Genomic DNA, 20344 nt, shown 5'->3' on the forward strand with positions numbered 1-20344 from the left:
CCGTCCTCTCCCCCATGCTTTTTAACATCTATATGAAGCCGCTGGGAGAGATCATCAGGGGGTTTGGACTGGGTGTTCATCAATATGCGGATGATACCCAGCTCTACCTCTCTTTTAAATCAGAACCAGTAACCAGTAAAGGCGGTGAAGGTCCTGTGTGAGTGTCTGGAGGCGGTTGGGGGATGGATGGTGGCTAACAGATTGAGGTTGAATCCTGACAAGACAGAAGTACTGTTTTTGGGGGACAGGAGGCAGGCAGGTGTGGAGGATTCCCTGGTCCTGAATGGGGTAACTGTGCCCCTGAAGGACCAGGTGCGCAGCCTGGGAGTCATTTTGGACTCACAGCTGTCCATGGAGGCGCAGGTTGATTCTGTGTCCAGGGCAGCTGTCTACCAGCTCCATCTGGTACGCAGGCTGAGACCCTACCTGCCCGTGGACTGTCTCGCCAGAGTGGTGCATGCTCTGGTTATCTCCCGCTTGGACTACTGCAATGCACTCTACGTGGGGCTACCTTTGAAGGTGACTCGGAAACTACAACTAATCCAGAACGCGGCAGCTAGACTGGTGACTGGGGGCGGCCGCCGAGACCACATAACACCGGTCTTGAAAAACCTACATTGGCTCCCAGTACGTTTCCGAGCACAATTCAAAGTGTTGGTGCTGACCTTTAAAGCCCTAAACGGCCTCGGTCCAGTATACCTGAAGGAGCGTCACCACCCCCATCATTCTGCCCAGACGCTGAGGTCCAGCGCCGAGGGCCTTCTGGCGGCTCCCTCATTGCGAGAAGCAAAGCTACAGGGAACCAGGCAGAGGGCCTTCTCGGTAGTGGCGCCCGCCCTGTGGAACGCCCTTCCAGCAGATGTCAAAGCGATAAACAACTACCTGACATTCAGAAGACATCTTAAGGCAGCCCTGTTTAGGGAAGTTTTTAACGTGTGATATTTTACTGTATTTTTGGTTTTTATGTAAGCCGCCCTCCCCAGCCAAGACCGGGCTCAGGGCAGCTAACAACCAATAATAAAAACAAGTTGATTAAAATACAATTTAAAAAAGATTAAAATACAACATTAAAACATTAGAAGCCCCTTTTATATCTTCGCAGGGAATTATTTTTTGGTAGCCCTTCGTCCAGTCTTCCCTTGGAAGAAGCAGTTGTGCTGCATTCTAAGCTTGCCAAGAGACTGGCTTGCAGACTGCCCTGGGCAGGGAGATATTTAAAAAGGGACATCTGGTGGATTAAGATCAAACAGCCCCATGATTTCTCCCACAGTGGTGGCATGAGATGGTGCCCTCTGTGGAGGAAGGCTAAATGATGTGAAATGGCTGGTGTTAGAGGGTATAGGTGGGGGAAACAATTTGTCCTGCAAGATGCACTCTTAAGGAAGCTGTCAAATAATGTTGCTGAGATGGCCATTTAAAATGCCCTAGCAGAATGCACTCTACTCTTTTTCTCAGCCAAGCCTTTAAAACAGGAACGGCAAATCAGCAAATATCAGCGTTTCTGCAAAACTGCCCACAAACAGTAGTTTGTTTTTTTTCTAATTCCACAGGGCATTGGCCCAAATGGCTGTAGCTGCTTCCAGGCATGTCTGTGGGGTGCTATAGAGCTGGCTGTAGTGCTTCCTTCCAGTGCAGCCTTTCTCAACCTTGGGTCCCAGATGATGTTGGACTACAACTCCCATCATCCCTGACCACTGGTTCCTGCCATCTGGGGGTGATGGGAGTTGTAGTCCAACAACATCCGAGCACCCAAGGTTGAGAAAGACTTCTAGTGCATGGGTAGGCAAACTAAGGCCCAGGGGCCGGATCCGGCCCAATCACCACCTAATTCTAGCCTACAGACGGTCTGGGAATCAGCGTGTTTTTACATGAGTAGAATGTGTCCTTTTATTTAAAATGCATCTCTGGGTTATTTGTGGGGCATAGGAATTCGTTCTCTCTTTCCCCCCCAAAAAATATAGTCCGGCCCCCCACAAGGTCTGACGGACAGTGGACCGGCCCCCTGCTTAAAAAGTTTGCTGACCCCTGTTCTAGTGGACCAAGGCCTCGTTTCACGCTAGGGATATTATAGACCACTTGCCTGGATTTTCAGCATTCACAGAAACATACTTTTTAAAAAGGTACGCAGAGAAAAATGCATCATTCTGCTCCGTGAGTCATAATCTGCTGCCGCTTTCCAGAAAGAGGGGAAGAGGCAGACAATTTAGCGCTTCCACCTTTCCCTAATCCATCCTTTGCTGACCTGATGCTCTCCAGATGTTTTGTTGGACTACAACCATGCTGCCTCTTGCTGATGGTAGTTGTAGTCCAAAACACGCAAGATTTGCAAAGGCTGCCCTAATGCCTGACTGGCTCTTTTTAAGTTGTGATCTATATACTTCCCCCCTTAATGTTGGTTAATCCTTGCTATTAACATGTAATCTCCATCTCACAACCGTATTCTTTCTTGTGTTCTGGTTAGTTTTGTTTCCTGGTAGCCATGCCCCTTACCCAGTTTCCGGCTTGTCAGAAAGCATGCAGTTTCATCAAAGCCCTGTTTAATTTCAGCGATCCAAAGCCAACTTTGTTATACTCTTGTCTGGTGGTTTTGTTTTAGTTTTGGGTCTGCTTAGGTCTTGTGGCACCTGAAAAACTCGTAGAGGTGGAGACGAGAGAGCTTAGCACACTTGTTCCTGCTTTGCATGTGAGCAGCATCCCAGAGGAGCATGATTTGTCTTAAGCATCAAGTCCAAGCACACTATGGCAGGTGTGGGAAACATTTAGTTGTTTCTGAACTGTACTTCCCATCAGCCCCAGCAAGCATGGTCAGTGGGCAGAGACAATGGGAGTTGTAGTTCAACACTTGTACTGCAGCTGTAGTTTCCACACCTGTACTGCAGCTGCACACCTGCACTGCTGTACCTTTTCTATTTACAGTTCCAGTATATAAACTTCTTTTTCTCGCAAAGCTCTGTACACCACAAATTGCTTTGCTTTGCATCCGCAGGTTACATTATTTAGGTTTTCTCCCTACCTGTATGTGCCTTTGCTTTAATTTGAAAAAAGATGACCTCCAGGTTATTTTATGTTATGAAAAACTTGCAAGTGTTCCGGGTGAACATCTGGCTGCAACTTCTCCCTTCTTCTGCAGTCCTGTTGCACTTTTTATGCTTTGCCTTTAACGGTCATTTTCCCCACTTAAATCCACCACTTTCAAGCAAAGCCATGAGCACAAAGTGCTGTTTAGAACCCTAAACCATCTTTGTAGGGACACTGGTAAGTTTCATAAGGAATCTTATGCATTGGATAACCCAGGTGGCTGCATTTTCCTCTCCAGTGTATTGATTCTGGAATAGAGTGGAGGGACTAGGTCTTGGGAAAAGTTTTTCCCCGAGTCCTCGGGGGCAAAGAGGAGACTCAGCCTTTCTTTCATCTGTTAAACAACCATTAGGGGAAGGGTCTGGGCTCAGAGATTACCATATTTTTCACTCTATAAGACACACCAGACCACAAGATGCACCTAGTTTTTGGAGGAGGAAAACAAGAAAAAATATATTCTGAATCTCAGAAGCCAGAACAGCAAGAGGGATCGCTGCTCAGTGAAAGCAGCAATCCCTCTTGCTGTTCTGGCTTCTGGGATAGCTGTGCAGCCTGCATTCGCTCCATAAGACGCACACACATTTCCCCTTCCTTTTTAGGAGGGAAAAAGTGAGTCTTCTAGAGCAAAAAATATGGTATGTATCGAAGGGTGTGTGATCTCTGAGCCCATGTTCCCCATCTCCAGTGCAGTCACTTCAAAGACGGGAGGGGAATATAAAATAAGATGGGAACATGCTGGGAATTTTGTGAAGGTACTAGGATTTAAGTATGGACACAGGAAGGAAAAATGCCTGTAGCAGCCTTTGCAAACCTGGTGTCCTCCTGAGGTTTAGGAATATAACACAACTGCCTAGGATGGATGGAGTTGTAGTCAAAAACATCTGGGTGGTCCCAGTTTGGTGAAAACTGGCCTAAGGAATGTTTTAGAATTCTATTTTTATGCCTCTCTGTTACAATTTTTAAAAGTGGTCTTTTAAATTTTAGTTCCAAGTAAGTTGCGCTTTCCTGAAATAAATTTCATTTTTCATTCAGAATCCGTTCCTTTGTTTCATTCACACTTGACCAACCTGTGCCAGCTCCGACATACGCAATACTAAAATGTTGCTTCTTCCCTAGATACTGGGATTCTTTCAGTAAGAGTGAGGCAGTCTTGTGGTTAGCATGATTAGATGATGGCAGCTACATGTCATTTTTATAATTGAGGAGTGGGTGGCAAGGGTCAGTTTGCCAAAGGAGGCTGTCACTACAGTCCTGTAGCGCTTGAGACATAATGACAGCCTTTTCCATCCTCCCATCTCATGGTTCCCAACAAAACATTAGCAACACAATAAAATGTTGAACATTAAAAACTTCCCAATACAGCGCTGCCTTCAGATGTCTTCTAAAAGTTATGTAGTTGTTTATCTCTTTGACATCTGATGGGAGGGTGTTCCACAGGGCAGGAGCCACCACTGAGAAGGCCCTCTGCCTGGTTCCCTGTAACCTCACTTCTCGCAGGGAGGGAACCGCCAGAAGGCCCTCAGCTTCAGTGTCTGGGTAGAACGATGGGGGTGGAGACGCTCCTTCAGATATACTGGACCAAGGCTGTTTAGGGCTTTAATGGTCAGCACCAACACTTAGAACTGTGCTTGGAAACGTACTGGGTAGTGGATCATTTGATGAAAATGTTGATCCACTGTGGCACCTGTGAAGAAGAAGAATCCCATGCGAGGGATCATTGGGAAAGGAAAATCTGCCAATACCGTAAGGCCATTATACAAATATATGGTTGAGACCACACTGGGAATGCTGTGTGCTGTTTTAGATGCCTTACCACGAAAAGGACCACCTTTGGCTGAGCTGGCTGGGCACATCTTCAACATAAGAAACTGATTTCTTAATTTAGCTGTTAGTCGCTGTGGTCATTGCTGGCGAACCTAGCTGTGCAAGAATTAAACCCGACTGCAAGTTTACACTGTGCTTTTCTCTCACTGCAGCATTCTTTTAAATAAACAAGCAAAGAACTCCAGCTTTGTGGCACAACTAGATGAAGCAAATCATGGCCTCGGGCCACTGGGTGGGGAGGGGGAACCTGAGGCAGGAGAGCGTAACTCCTTTGTGAGCGTGGCCACATTCAATTTCCTTTCCCATTGTGCTGGGGTCCTCTGAGATGTAGTGCCACACCAAGGGAAAGAGGCTTCTGCAAAGAAATTCTGGAGGTGGGGACCTCGGCCGTGTACAATGGGGAAGTCCTGGGAGATGAGGCAGAAGAGTTGCACCTGGTGCTATTAATTGCCTCCTTGAAATGGGGTTGGTGGGAAGGGGAGCCGAAGATGGGCAGAAAATCCAGGTGATTATTCATGACTGCGGTGGAACGAGATCTGATGCAGCAGGAACAAAGATTCCACCCGGGAGTCTCCTTTTGAGTGAACTAGCACTGTTTGGCTTTTGGCTTCTTTCCTGAGAAATCTCCTTGCTTTTGTCCAGTTTTTTAGCGTTGCACCTGGTGGGTGTTGGAAGATGAAGAACAGAAGCCCCTCCACCCCCCTGAAAACTTTGCTTCCATCAATGCTGTGCTTTTGAGCAGGCGGCTCCCTCTCCCCCTCCCTTTTTAGACTACTCTCTTTTTCCCATCTGTACGCTGCAACCCAGAATCTGCTCCCAAATCTACTCCTTAAAATTCCCTCTGAATTCTCGAATCCTTGAATAACCATTGGAGATTCAGTATTTGTACAGTGGTTGGCATTGGATATCTGGCATATGCGATGGAATGGCATACTTAACAAGCAATAATAATAATAATTAATAATAATAATTAATAATAATAATAATAATAATAATACCCCGCCTCTCTGGCTGGGTTTCTGCAGCCACTCTGATGGCATCTGATCTGATGGCATGCAAGGTATATTTTCCTAGCCAATTTTAGACAGCTTAGGAGATTTCACGCTTCCAAACTAAGCAGGAGATGTCTAAAGTGCTCAGACTGAAATCACATTTCACATTTGAAATGCAAATTGCAGTTATTGGAGGATAAGGTAATTCCTGGTGTCTGCGAACCACCTCCAGTACTAAGAGTTGGTTAGGGGAGATCTTCTCTTGTTTACATCCTAACAAGGAGCTGAAACCTAGCTCACCCATAGTTTTTGGTCTTGTTGGCTTTCAATGCCAGGAAATCCATAGACGTTGTCATGTTGCGCTCCCAAGTTCCATCCTCTCCCCCTGCCCTGCTTGTATTATTTAGTTCTTGTCAAGCCCGGTTGCCCTGCTTAGCCATTAAAGTCACACTAATACAACCACACAGCACCCAGCTTGGTTCTCCCTGGGGCATGGGATCTAATGTCAGCGGAGTGCGATCCAGTTCACATTGGGAGAGATGGATTAAATCTTTTTGCTCGGAGAGTTGTCAAGAAAAGCCAGGCTGCCTGCTATCAAAAGCGTGCAGCCCCCACGAGGCTCTCGCCATGTGCATTGATACAGAAGGGGTTGTCGCTAACCCTCGGGGGCATTGTTGTCAAGGTCAGGAACCGCTGATCTTTCTGAGCAACAACCGCCGCTGACAAGGGGAGGGAGAAGAAAAAGAGGTTCTCAAAACGTGACCTTTAAAGAACCCACTTAACGGTGGTGAAGTAGGATTGCCCGCGTCTGATTTATTGCTAAGATGTGTTTGGTTTTGCTAACACGCTTGGGGAGCCCTTTAAATACAGCCCACTAAATAATTCGGGTGCAGATGAGCGACAGTGGAAACACCAAGCTCTTCAGAAATGGAGATATTTCTCTGAACCGCAGCAGGATAACCCTAGAGACAAGGAAGTCTGCTCCACTAAACCGTGGGGAGGAGTTGCGGTGGACCGCGTGGCCACCTACTCTCCTCCAGGGGCGGGGACGAAGTCCCGTGTTGCCCGGGGGATCCTGGCCGTGTCAGCGACCAGCCAGCCAATCCGTGGGGGCATGGCTGGGACCATTTATGCCAAGGTGGGAGCCTCTTCGATCTCCCTCCCTCCCTATTTTGCAGGTTTTTCTTCTTGGCCTTGCTATGAACCTCAGTTGGTTGCCATTGAGGGGCCTGGCAGGAATTTTTCCACTTGGCAAAATTGGCATGGGGCCATTGGGTTTTCGCCTACCTCGTAGCAACCGTCACAACTTTGTAAGGTTTTGCGGTTAGGCATTGCTGGACCTTATGATGGGGGAGGCGAGGCGTGGCCATCACCTGCCCCTCCAAGCTTAAGGGTATTCCATTAAAGGAATCCGGGGGTGTGGATCTTGTCCAAAGCCCGGGGCGGGGCTAAAACCATGACACGACCCCGTCGGGAACACCTGGGGGAGCTTGAGTTGGTGGTTTACCCTTCTGGTGGTTTACTCTTACTGGACTCCCTGCACAATGAGCAGGAGTCAGATATAGTCGGGTCCATTCAATACCTAAGCCAATACCGCTCACATTCTGTAATCAATAAAGTTGTGGCCAAAATTTGCCCAATAACATTAACCTAATATTGGTGTCCTGTGTGTTTCATTTCAACGAGGGGGTGGTTGTGGGGTCTTGACACGCAAAGGCAAGGGGTTCTTGCCCTCTGCACTCATGGTTTATAATCTGCCGTCTTCCTCAGAGGCCCTTCCATGTTTGCCTCATCCAAAGAAGGTGTGGAGGGTAGTTATACAATAATGGGCTTTTTCGGTGGTGGCCCCCTACTTGCAGAGGCTCTTCCCAGGGAAATGGGCTAGGTGCCATCGTTGTCCATTTTAAGGTGCCCGTCCAATAATTTTTTTATTCACCCAGACTTTGAGGGGTGGGTAGCCTCTGTTGTGGTGCTGAACTTTTAGTGGGATGGTGTAGGGCTTGCCCTACTTCTTGTCATTGTATGTTTTGCTTTGCTTTGCTTTTAATTAATGTTACGTTCATGTATTTAAAAATATCTTCGATAACTTTAAGACTTTTTACAAATAAAGTGATAAATAAATTGCTGTTGTTGTTGTTGTTATCAGCAGCACTTGCGGCTGTCCTGTTGTTGTTGTTGTTTTGTTGTTGCTGCTGTCAGAATTTGTATACCACCCTTCATCCGAAGAGCCCAGAGCGGTTCACAACAGAAAAATACAAAATGAGAATACAAAATCTGTATTAAACCAGAAACAAACCAATAACCCCACCTCCCACAAATACATTTCAAAGACCATAAAATGTTAATCAGCCGAATGCCTGGTTGAAGAGAGACATTTTTGCCTGGCACTGAAAGAGACATTTTTGCCTGGCACTGAATGAAGGCGCCAGGCAAATCTCCCTGGGGAGAGCATTCCACAAACAGGGAGCCAACACAGGAAAGGCCTATTTTCATGTTGCCGCCCTCCGGACCTCTGGTGGAGCAGGCACACAAAGGAGGGCCTCAGATGATAATTGCAAAGTCCAGGTTGGTTCATATGTGGAGAGGCAGTCCTTGAGGTATTCTGTGGGATATTTAATGCAGTCAAACCAACAAGTTATGTTTTGCCAGATAGGCACATGATAGGAGCGGAAGCTCACAGAGTTTTCCTGTAAACTTGCTAGAGAGGACTCTGTGAGAGAGACATTCCCACTGTGCCCTGATGGGGGAAGGCATAGCTACCGTATTTTTCGCTCTATAGGACGCACTTTTTCCCCTCCAAAAATGAAGGGGAAATGTGTGTGCGTCCTATGGAGCGAATGCAGGCTCCTTGGCTTCGCCCCGACGCGCCTGTCCTGGAAGCGGAGGAGGAACAGAAGGGTCTCCTGTTCCTCCTCCGCTTCGCCCCGACGCGCCTGTCCAGCGAAGCCGGAGGAGGAACAGAAGGGTCTCCTTCTGTTCCTTCTCCAGCTTCGCTGAAGGGCGCTGCCCCTTCTCCCTCTCTGCGCAGCGCCTCTCCTGTGAAGGAGAGGCGCTGCGCAGAGAGAGAGAGAAGGCGCAGCGCCCCTTGAGCAACGCGCCTGTCCAGTGAAGCCCGAGGAGGAACAGAAGGAGACCCTTCTCCAGCTTCCCTGAAGGGCGCTACCCCTTCTCCCTCTCTGCGCAGCACCTCTCCTGTGAAGGAGGGGGGCTGCGCAGAGAGAGAGAGAAAGCGCAGCGCCCCTTGAGCAACGCATCTGTCCTGGCTTCTGCTTTAGCCCTGCGCAGCCTCTTTGGGCAGGGGGAGCCTTCATGCCGCTGCCCTGAAGAGGCTTGGCGCGGTTACCCCAGAAGCCAGAACAGCCACACGGTATCCCGGAAGCCAGATCCCACTTGTTGTTCTGGCTTCTGGGGTTGGGAATATTTTTTTCTTGTTTTCCGTCTCCCAAAACTATGTGCGCCCTATGGTCCGGTGCGCCCTATGGTGCGAAAAATACGGTATATATTCTTCTACCTGCCTGGGCACACTCTTACTCTTTCCGTCTCTTTCCATTTCTGTCTTAAGCTAGACTTTAGTATCTTTGTGGCTGAATTACCATTTGAAGCCTGCCTGAAAAAGGTGCTGTATCTGTTACTCTTCAACAAGCATTCTGAATGGGTAAATGTTCTTTTTTACAAGACCTTTTGTGTGACTGTTATTTTAAGGGGGATATATGAGGGGAAACCCAGTCTGCCTTAAAGCATCCTGGTTTACTTAAAGTAAAAGGCTAAAACTGGCCTATCTGCGCTTCTCTTTAAGCTGCAAAGGGGTGGCACTCTGCTGAACCCACAAACATGAGGAAGGAAGGTCAGTACAGTGGTACCTCGAGTTACAAATGCCTCAGGTTACAAACGCTTCAGGTTACAAACTCCGCTAACCTGGAAGAGTTACCTCAAGTTGAGAACTTTGCCCCAGGATGAGAACGGAAATCGTGTGCCGGCAGCGCAGCAGCAGCAGCAAGAGACCCCCATTAGTGAGAGCACACCTCTAGTTAAGAACAGTTTCAGGTTAAGAACAGATCTCCTGAACGAATTAAGTTCGTAACTAGAGGTACGGCTGTAATGAATACATCTTCCTTTAGCATCTTCGCATCCCGACAGATTCCGCCCATCTCCAGCAGAAATTGCTCAGTTTGCACCTTGTTGCTGGTGAGTGCTTGGGCCACTCTGGTGTTATACCTCTCCCTGTATAAACATCCCATATTCTGCCTGCATCCTCTGAGGTCCTTCTTTTTGTGTGCCTCTTCCATGTGAGTTCCAGAGGGTTTCAACACAAGAACGGGGCCTTCTCTGCAGTGACTCCTCGTCTATGGAGTTCCAGGGAGTTCGCCTGGTGCCTTTATATATTTTTAGGTGCCAGGCAAAAACATTTCTCTTTAACCAGGCCTTGGGCTCATTAATATCCTACAGCCTTTTAAGTTTATCTGTGGGAAGGGGGGTATTGTTTGGTTGCCTTGGTTTAATAATTTACTGGTGTTTTATCTTGTATTTTATTCTGTGAACTGCCCTGAGATAGATGATAGATAGATAGATGATAGATAGATATAGATAGAGTTTTTATTTTCAAGGTGCAGAAGATAAATTTTGAGAAAAGAATTATTACAACAGTAAACAACAAATAACTTAGGAAGAGACTATGCTTAAATGGCAAAACTAACAGGGAAGCTCAGAAATCAAGAAGACAACAACTTTAAAAAAGAATGGGAAAAGTTTGTAATTTATATATGAGATCATTGTAAGCAGGTTGAAACATTGGCAGGATTTTAACCACACTTGTAATATAACGGAATGTATGGATAATTTAGAAAGACAAACAATCGGAGAAGTATTGATATACAGTTGAAAATATTACCAATAGGACCCATGGAAGGGATGGGGTGAAGCCAGGAGATTCAGAGCAATCTCGATATTTGGATTTTGAATGGGGTTTTGCTATATGTTTATATTTTTGAAAACCAAATAAAAAATTATTTACAAAAAAAATAAAATAACCTGTCCTGATAAATTTTCAGACTTTTATCATGCCCTGGGAACTTTTGATTAAGGGTGGTATATTATTATTATTATTATTATTATTGCCTTAACTCTGTGATTAATGGAGAGAGTTGGGCTGGCTATTATGAAGGCATGGAAAGACCTTCCGTCACAGTCGAAGGTTCCGCCTGCTGCTAAAGAACAGGAAACAGTGAGTACTGAAGATGGGCAAGGGGACAGTTTACTTGCACATCCATGTCTGTTTCTGTGTTTTTGCCCCCCCGCCCCCGGTCCTCACGCACCAGTGCTGAACGACACCCATTTGTGCCTAACAACCCTCTGCTCTGAACACTCTTTTGTCAAGGCGGCGGTGTTTTTATTCCAGGCCGAGCTAGAAATGCTTTTGTTCCGAAGATGCTCCTAAGAGGTAAACCTTGTCCGCGCCGTGCTTGCGATTTCCAAGAGGCCTACCAGGTAGCCGCCAGGGGAGCAAGCTTGCCGTGTTTAGACTCGATGGGGTAAATGGAAATGTGTTGTAAGCTAGCCGTGCGAGCTTGTCGCAAACCGTAGCGAGCACAAATAGGGCCTGTTACACGTTGCAAATGGAGCGGCCCAATGCAGGTAACTGCAATAACAGCCACTGCGACACAGTTCTTCTACTCTGATCAGGAAGGGCCATTAGAATAATGCTTTCTGTCACGCGCCTCCCCAGCCCCCATCTCCTTGGCTCTGTCTGACCTCTGCATCTTCCGTGCGCACGGCTGTTGTTTCATGTGTTATTAGGGATTCTGGCTCAGTTGGAGGCGCGATCAGCAACTATTACTTCCGACTCAGCTGTGCCATTGTGGCAATTGGACCCAATGCATTATGTCGCTGAACATCTGAGGCACTTGGCAGCCCAGGCAGCGGAGGATTATAGTGCCTAGGAGTCGACGTCATCTGCTTGGGGCTATCTGGTCTGCGGCAATTAGATGGGTGGCCGGAGGGGTTGGAGAGGAGAAATCTCAAAATGGAAGAAGAAGAAGAAGAGTTTGGATTTGGTATCCCGCTTTATCACTACCCTAAGGAGTCTCAAAGCGGCTAACAATCTCCTTTCCCTTCCTCCCCCACAACAAACACTCTGTGAGGTGAGTGGGGCTGAGAGACTTCAGAGAAGTGTGACTGGCCCAAGGTCACCCAGCAGCTGCATGTGGAGGAGCGGAGACGCGAACCCGGTTCCCCAGATTACGAGTCCACCGCTCTTAACCACTACACCACACTGGCTCAGAAATGGAGAGAAATAGGAAGTGGAGTCCCCCAAGGACTGGGGTCTTTGCTCTTTTTCTTCTTCTTCTTTTGCCTGATCTGGTACGGTTTCCTATGTGCCCATAATTCAGTGCAGAAAGGGGGAATTCCAAGATGCACTTTCAATTATTTTGACCCAATAGGTTGGGATTTTTCTAATTCTTGCCCCCTGATGACGCCTCGTGGAGCAGGCAAGACAATTTCCTAGTAGGTGAAGATGCTCAACTTTAAAAAAAATGAAAATTAGCTTGGCATCATGCAGGATTGTCTCAGCTCTTTGATTTGGATCAGTGCTGCAGTTAAGTGATTTTTTTTTACTCTGGTCATGTTGTGCGGATGCCTGATCATCGTCTTCCAAAGCAACTACTCCATTCCGAACTTAAAAATGGAAAGTGTAATGCTGGTGGTCAACAAAAGAGGTTTAAAGACTGTCTCAAGGCAAAAAGAAGTAGTATAAACACCAACAATTGGGAAACACTGGCCTGCGAGCGCTCCAGTTGGAGAACAGCCTTTACCAAAGCTGTCATGGGCTTTGAAGACACTTGAACTCAGGACGCAAGGGAGAAATGTGCTAAGAGGAAGGCACGCTTGGCAAATCCACACCGTGACCAACTCCCGCCTGGAAACCAATGTCCCCACTGTGGAAGGATGTGTGGATCCAGAATTGGCCTCCACAGTCACTTACAGACTCATTGTTAAAACCGTGTTTATGGAAGACAATCTTACTCAGCTACAGATCGCCGAAGAAGAGAAGAAGAGAAGGAGGAGGAGGAGGAGGAGGAGGAGGAGGAAGAAGAAGAAGAAGAATGTTTATGGCTTCACTTTCTTCATAGAGGGGTTGAGTCCCACCCCCTACAATGCAGGAATATTCAACCTTGGCATTATCAGCGCCAGCCTGCTCTAACCAGCGGAGCTGTCCAAAATGTGGTCAGCTGCTCTGGTGCTTTAAGAGACCCATTGCTGATTAGGACCCTGGACTTCCTGCCCTGATGATGCCACCGATTCTGATCTCACGTCCGCACCTCTCTGCATATCTCTGTGAAGATTTTGGTTGCCTATGTCCCAGGGGCAGAGAGTGGGAGCATCTCCCTGTGTTCCCATGCCGAAGACAATATTGTGTCTCTGTGAGTTAGACTGTGCGGCGTTCAAGGCAAGGACCTTGTCTGCTCACATGTTTGTTATAGAGTCAAAGATGTGTCTTTTATCAGCAGTAGGTTACGATGACTGTGATAATGACCTCAAGAGAGATCTGAATGTATGTGAATAGCTATAAATTAGCACTTTTAAAGCCACCTGGAACACTTTTTTAAAAAAATGGCAAGGCAGAGGATAAATATTTCAATAACAGCCATTATTATTATTATTATTATGCACAAAAAATAGAAGTAATGGGGTTGTTTTATCCATTTAGAGCAGGGTTTCCCAAACTTGGGTCTCCAGCTGCTTTTTGGACTACAGTTCCTATCATCCCTGACCACTGGTCCTGCTTGCTAGGGATGATGGGAGTTGTAGTCCAAAATCACCTTGTGACCCTGGTTTACTCCCTCCTCCATTAATTTAGCCAGAAACAGCTTAGCAGGTGGGGTGGAGCCACTGTGCAACCTTTTTCTTAGCAGGAGGCAGGGAGGTCAGCATGGTGCAAAAGCCCTAGCATAACACTGAATTGGCTTTTGCACCCTGCCTACCTCTCTGCCACTTCATCCCTCCATTTCCCGGTAAGCAACCGTTACTCACCTGCTAGGAAGCCAGCATGGTGGTGCTAATCCACCAGGCAAACTCTTCTGTCTAGGTTTGTGGCATTTTTAGAGGGCTGGAGTTTGCATCTTGGTTTCAGAAGTGCAGATTTGATTTCGGAAGTGCAAAATGCAAACGGAGGGGGGGGAGGGGAATTATCCACCCCAAGGATCTCCTTCTTATCAAATCATGTATTGAACAAGATCACAACTAGCGCAAGAACCCAGTCCTATGCTCTTTTGCTCATTCAACCTGTAGGACCTCTTGCCACAACTTTTGTGCAACAAACCTGCTTTTGCAAAAGGCTGGACTTTTTGTGACAAGGAAAATGATGATGAAACGCACTGGAAAGAGTGGCATAACACTTCCTTTGATGATCTCGAAAACTCCCGTAACACTGAATTTGCCAGTTCTCTGTGTAGGAATATTGATGGGGAATGATGCTTATAAGCATCTGAATGGTGTTTTAATATACTGAACCGCAACTGAACACTAGGAGGCTCCCATACCTTGTCTCAGGGACTTGGAAAAATGGCTCTGAAAGCTGAAATTAAATACCTTTGTAGAGTTAAGTTGTACGAAGCTCTGCTTGGAATTCACACTCCAGCAACTAGAGAAACGGAACTGGGTCGGAGGAGATGCACACCTTGTAAAAACTTCTCTTGCAATTCACTCACTAACGTCTGACCTTTCTAACATTTCAAAGGTGTGCACAGGTCATCGTTTCAGATGCTCCTGAAATCTGTTGGAAACAAAGGCCAGTCTGCTGCCTCTGGGAGCTCCCCAGCACCTGATATTCTGTGGTAGCCTTCTCCTGTACATGCAGGTTCCATTTAGCCATCTTTGGCTCATATCCATTGAGAAAGCTGTCTTCCATAAATGAGACAGGAGGGGCTGTCGCTCAAAAGTGGAACATACAGAAGGTTCTGGGGGTTAATCTCCAGGTTCGGCTGGGAATGCCGCCTTCTATGAAGCAGCTGCCAATCAGTGTGGATGAAACTAGATTGGACTGACTCTATATAAGGCACTGGCGCATGTATACATCTATGTACACCTACGTATACATAGATACCCTGACTGTCTTTCAAAATGATTATTAACTTTGTATATCGCCCTTCATCCGTAAATCTTAGGGTGGTTCACATAAAAACACAAGATAAACAACACAAAATACATAAAAAAACCAAGAACAACCCTCCCCTCACAAACCAATAACCTCCCCCACGAATACATTTAAAAGGTTATAAGATGTTAAGCAGCCCAAGGCCTGATGGAAGAGGAACGCTTTTGCCTGGTGCTTAAAGGTGTATAATGAAGGCACCAGGCGAACTTCCCTGGGGAGAGCATTCCACAGATGGGGAGCCACTGCAGAGGAGGCCCCGTTCTCATGTTGCCACCCTCTGGGCCTCACATGGAGGAGGCACACGAAGGAGGGCCTCAGACGATGATCTCAGGGTCTGGGTAAACCTCTAAATCCATTCCAATTTGACTGTACCCTTCTAATAGTGTGATGGACACAGAATTCCAGGTGAGGTCTGACAAGTGCAGAATAAAGTGGAACTATATGAGATCATGTTGTATTATTAGGATGGAGCAGATTAAGCGAGCGAAAGCTCTCAGGTTGTTCCGTGGGGGATTTGACATTATCTCAGTGATTTTATTATCTGCTTATGGTGGACCTAGCCTTGGGATTCACTGGCAGTGAAGGGCGAGGCAGACATTTTTATGGATTAAAATGTGATAAGCAAATAATATTTTTTTAAAAAATGTAATAATAAAAGAATAGAGCAGGATATTATTCTGATTCAATATGGCTGGTTCGCTTCCCAGAAACATCATAGGCCTTGATAGTTCCATCCAGGGTGGTGCAGGAAGTTTGAAACTGGGGCTTTATCCACACAAAACAACTTCTATACCGCTGAGCCCCGACTCCCCTGTAGGTGGGGGTGCAGCTAGCCATTTCAGTTTATCATTTTCTAATCTTCCACCCTCCACATTTCCACACAAGTTTGCATTTTTTTTTAAGCCCTCGTGAAAATTCAAGGGCATTTCAGCACCAAATTCCCCCAATACACACATATTTCTTTGCCATTTTGCCTAACGTGCACATTTTTGCAAAGCTATCCCCCCCCATTATAATACATCTTGTGTGTTATTTTAACTAATCTATGGATTTATTTACCCGTGTTACCTGTGCATTTCTGCACGTCTCCAGAACGGCGCTGCAAAATTCAGAGAAGTACAATTTTGGTGTGAGTAATGTTTAGTGGGGCGTAATTTAGACAGGTTCACCTACTTCCCTGGTGAATATTTTTGAAATCGGCTACCTTCCGGTGGCAGGGAGTTCCGCCGTTCCCAATTGTTCCCTGTGCTGTTCCCCCACCCCACTTCCCCCAACCATTTGTTTTGGCTCCCCCTGTCTTGCCCGTCTCCTTGACTGCAGCTTTTGCATTGCGTGGAAGTCCAAACAAAGTGCCACCTGCTTGCCTAGTTACTCAACTTCTTGGAAAAACAGTTAATGTTGTGGCCAATTGCCTGAAATTACACATTCTTTCATTGAAAACAGTTAATTAGGAATTGAGCTCTGAAGTTAATTTAGCTAAGGTCACCCACTATTCTGTTGGGCCCGGTGACCCCGTCTACCCTAATCGGGGTTTTAGCACACAAAAGTTACGGCTTTTCTTTTCAGCGGATGACATAATCTCTTTAATTGGTGTCAGGAGGCCTGCTTGTGAAAGAGCCACGGAAAACACCTATAGGCTCTAATTTTTGCTTGGCCTCGTTCAGGGAGGAGTGAATGAAGCGAGCTTTAAGAATGTACTAGAGTCTCATTACCTCCCCCTCGGTTGTCAGCACAAAAGCCCCCTCGCCTTTCAAGGCGGGGGGATTAGCCATGGGGAATTCTGTTTGCTACTAACTTCACTCCCTGAACTATTAACCTTTTCAGCAAAACTGGTGAAAATTGAACGTCGGCTAATCCTCCCCTGAGAAACCTCATCGCAGGGTGGGGCCGGGGGGGGGGGGAGGTCGGAGTGGCAATGTGCTAATTAAAAGTTCCACAAGTTATTTTATTTTTTAAAAAAAATCAAATGGGAGCATCTAAGGAAGTCGACAATTTGTTTCTTAGAATTATACAATTGTAGAATTGGAAAGGGGTCCTGTGGGTCGATCTAGCTCAACCCCTTGCGATGCAGGAATACGCAGCTGTCCCATACGGGAATCGAACCTGCAACCTCTGCATTATCAGCACCACGCCCAAACCAACCGTGCTATGATCAGAGCATGTTGAAATATACATTCTTAAAAAAAAACCAGAAGCATTTTTACTTGGTATTATAGGCTAAGGCATTAATAGGCAAGATGTTAAATTGTTCTTATATGCAACAACAGCGGCAAGAATACTGTTAGCCCAGAAATGGAAGCAAGAAGAAATTCCGACGAAAGAGGAATGGCAGACGAAATTAATGGATTATGCAGAATTGGACAAAATGACAGGAAGGATTCGAAATCTGCGGGACCAGAGATTTACAGAAGATTGGAAGAAGTATATGAATTATTTGAAGAGCAACTGTAATCAACAAATTACGCTAGTAGGACTACAAGAAATTTTGTAAGGAGAAATACACAAAGTGTTACAAAGTAGAAAAACATAGAGATATTGGTTATGAGTTTGAAATGTAATAGGGAAAATAAGAAATGCATACTAAGAGATTAGATTGGAAAATTTTCAGACAGGACTGATGGAAGTAAAAAAAAATTGAATAACATGTAAAAGTATGTTTAATTATTTTTGAAAATGGTATGTTAAAAAACTAATAAAATTTATATATATATAAAAGGAGCTATAATCAGAGCATCTATAAACCGCTATTAAGCCATAAATCTTAGAATTGTAGAGTTGGAAGAGATCCCAAGGATCATCTAGTCCAATTATCTGTAGTGACCAAGGTGGTATGTGGCGTAGCTATAAAAGAGGACAGGGGAACACAGATGTGGCCTCCAAGTCTCTCTGCCAGGCCTCTGGGACTCTTGCCTCAGGCCACACGCCTCACCAGCCCCACTTTCCTCCTTCTTTGAGGGGTTCTTGCCTGGTTGAAACATGTCTGTTTCGGCTAAAGTTTAAAATTAACATTTGTTGCTCCGCCTACTTTGCCTCTGGCCCCCTCCAACACAGGGCTGTGGCCCCCTGAAAGTTGCCAAGGTCCGGAAAGCATTCCTCACCCTCTGACTTAAAAGAATCCACTGGAACAGGTAAGGACCCTAAACCTGTGTTTGCCAGCAACTGTTATTCAGCTCCACTTCTACTGTGGAGGCCAAGCCCAGCCATCGATGGCGGCTAACAGATTGAGGTTGAATCCTGACAAGACCGAAGTACTGTTTTGGGGGGACAGTAGGCGGGCAGGATGCGGGTGGCGCTGTGGGTAAAACCTCAGCGCCTAGGACTTGCCGATCGCATGGTCGGTGGTTCGAATCCCCACGGTGGGGTGCGCTCCCATCGTTCGGTCCCAGCGCCTGCCAACCTAGCAGTTCGAAAGCACCCCTGGGTGCAAGTAGATAAATAGGGACCGCTTACCAGCGGGAAGGTAAACGGCATTCCGTGTGCTGCGCTGGCTCGCCAGATGCAGCTTGTCACGCTGGCCACGTGACCCGGAAGTGTCTCCGGACAGCGCTGGCTCCCGGCCTATAGAGTGAGATGAGCGCACAACCCGAGTCTGGCAAGACTGGCCCGTACGGGCAGGGGTACCTTTACCTTTACCTTAGGCAGGCAGGTGTGGAAGACTCCCTGGTCCTGAATGGGGTAAGTGTGCCCCTGAAGGACCAGGTGCGCAGCCTGGGAGTCATTCTGGACTCACAGCTGTCCATGGAGGCTCAGGTCAATTCTGTGTCCAGGGCAGCTGTCTACCAACTCCACCTGGAACTGGTATGCAGGCTGAGACCCTACCTGCCCGCAGACTGTCTCACCAGAGTGGTGCATGCTCTGGTTATCTCCCGCTTGGACTACTGCAATGCGCTCTATGTAGGGCTACCTTTGAAGGTGACCTGGAAACTACAATTAATCCAGAATGCGGCAACTAGACTGGTGACTGGGAGCGGCTGCATAACACCGGTCTTGAAAGACCTGCACTGGCTCCCAGTATGTTTCCGAGCACAATTCACAGTGTTGGTGCTGACCCTAAATGGCCTCAGTCCAGTATAACTAAAGGAGTGTCTCCACCCCATCGTTCTGCCCAGACACTGAGGTCCAGCTCCGAGGGCCTTCTGGCGGTTCCCTCACTGCGAGAAGCCAAGTTACAGGGAATCAGGCAGAGGGCCTTCTCGGTAGTGGCGCCCTCCCTGTGGAACGCCCTCCCATCAGATGTCAAAGAGAAAAATAACTACCAAACTTTTAGAAGACATCTGAAGGCAGCCCTGTTTAGGGAAGCTTTTAATGTTTAATAGGTTATTGTATTTTAGTGTTTTGTTGGAAGCCGCCCAGAGTGGCTGGTTGGACCCAGCCAGATGGGCGGGGTATAGATAATAATAATAATAATAATAATAATAATAATAATAATAATAATAATAGTTGTTGTTGTTATTAGTTGATGTTGTTGTTGTTGTTGTCCTTTTCGTCCATGAATTTGCCTTCCTGTCTTCATTTGCGAGGGCGTGCAAGAACGGCAGGCCTCGGAGCACGTCTTTTGCATCTCCGGGTGGAGATAACAGCGACCGGGAAGCCCTCTGAGCTTGGCGGACAGGGGAGACAAATGGAGAAATCGTCTGAACAGAGTTAATTATGGAGGGCGATGAAAAGGCCAGGCCTTAGCTGGGAGAGCAAGAGGATAAAAGCGGGGGGAGGCGGGGGGAGGAGAACCTCCGGCGGCGTCAAAATGGAGTGACATGCAGCGGTTGTCAGTCACCTAGCAACAAGTTTCCTTCCCCTGCTGCGCTCTTTAATTCGCCAAATCTGCTCAGGATGTTGTCCTGTTCTCCTGACAAAACGCATTATGCCGGCAGAATGGAGGAGACAGGAATCCACTGTACACAGTGCCCTGCTCCCCACGGACGGCCTGCTCCGCGCCTTTCTCTGCCACAAAAGGGAAGGCCGCATGGAGGCCTGGACCGGCTCGGGTGGTGGTGGGCAGAGGAAGCTTGACAGAGAAAACCTTTGCTTCTAATTGAGTTTGACGACGCAGTGAAAAGGATGTTCTTTTTTAAAACGCTGCCTGATTGAGGCCGCTCTTTCTTCCCCGCTCTCTTTCGGTCTCCCAGCACCCAGCACGCATCCCCCGTCGCGAAGAGGCGTAAACACTGGAAACACTCCAGCCTGGGGGCTGGCTGTCCCTCACACACACAAACACGCACAGACGCACGCAGCTGTCTCTGGCTGAAGGAGGACAGCTGTGTTTTCCTGTACTTCTACTAGGTATAAGCTGCGGTGCCAT

General features: G+C 47.0%; 1 long non-coding RNA gene across 1 annotated transcript in view; it reads right to left on the bottom strand.

The window, feature by feature from the left end:
* The window catches only part of LOC307208869, a 288717-nt gene that overhangs the window by 184129 nt on the left and 84244 nt on the right, over positions 1-20344 (bottom strand). Inside the window, exon 2 of the long non-coding RNA XR_013835256.1 lies at positions 2875-4542. This is a non-coding gene — a long non-coding RNA (uncharacterized lncRNA). The remainder of the gene's footprint in view (positions 1-2874; positions 4543-20344) is intronic.

Source organism: Podarcis cretensis (assembly GCF_951804945.1).
Source record: "Podarcis cretensis genome assembly, chromosome: 1".
Taxonomy (NCBI): domain Eukaryota; kingdom Metazoa; phylum Chordata; class Lepidosauria; order Squamata; family Lacertidae; genus Podarcis; species Podarcis cretensis.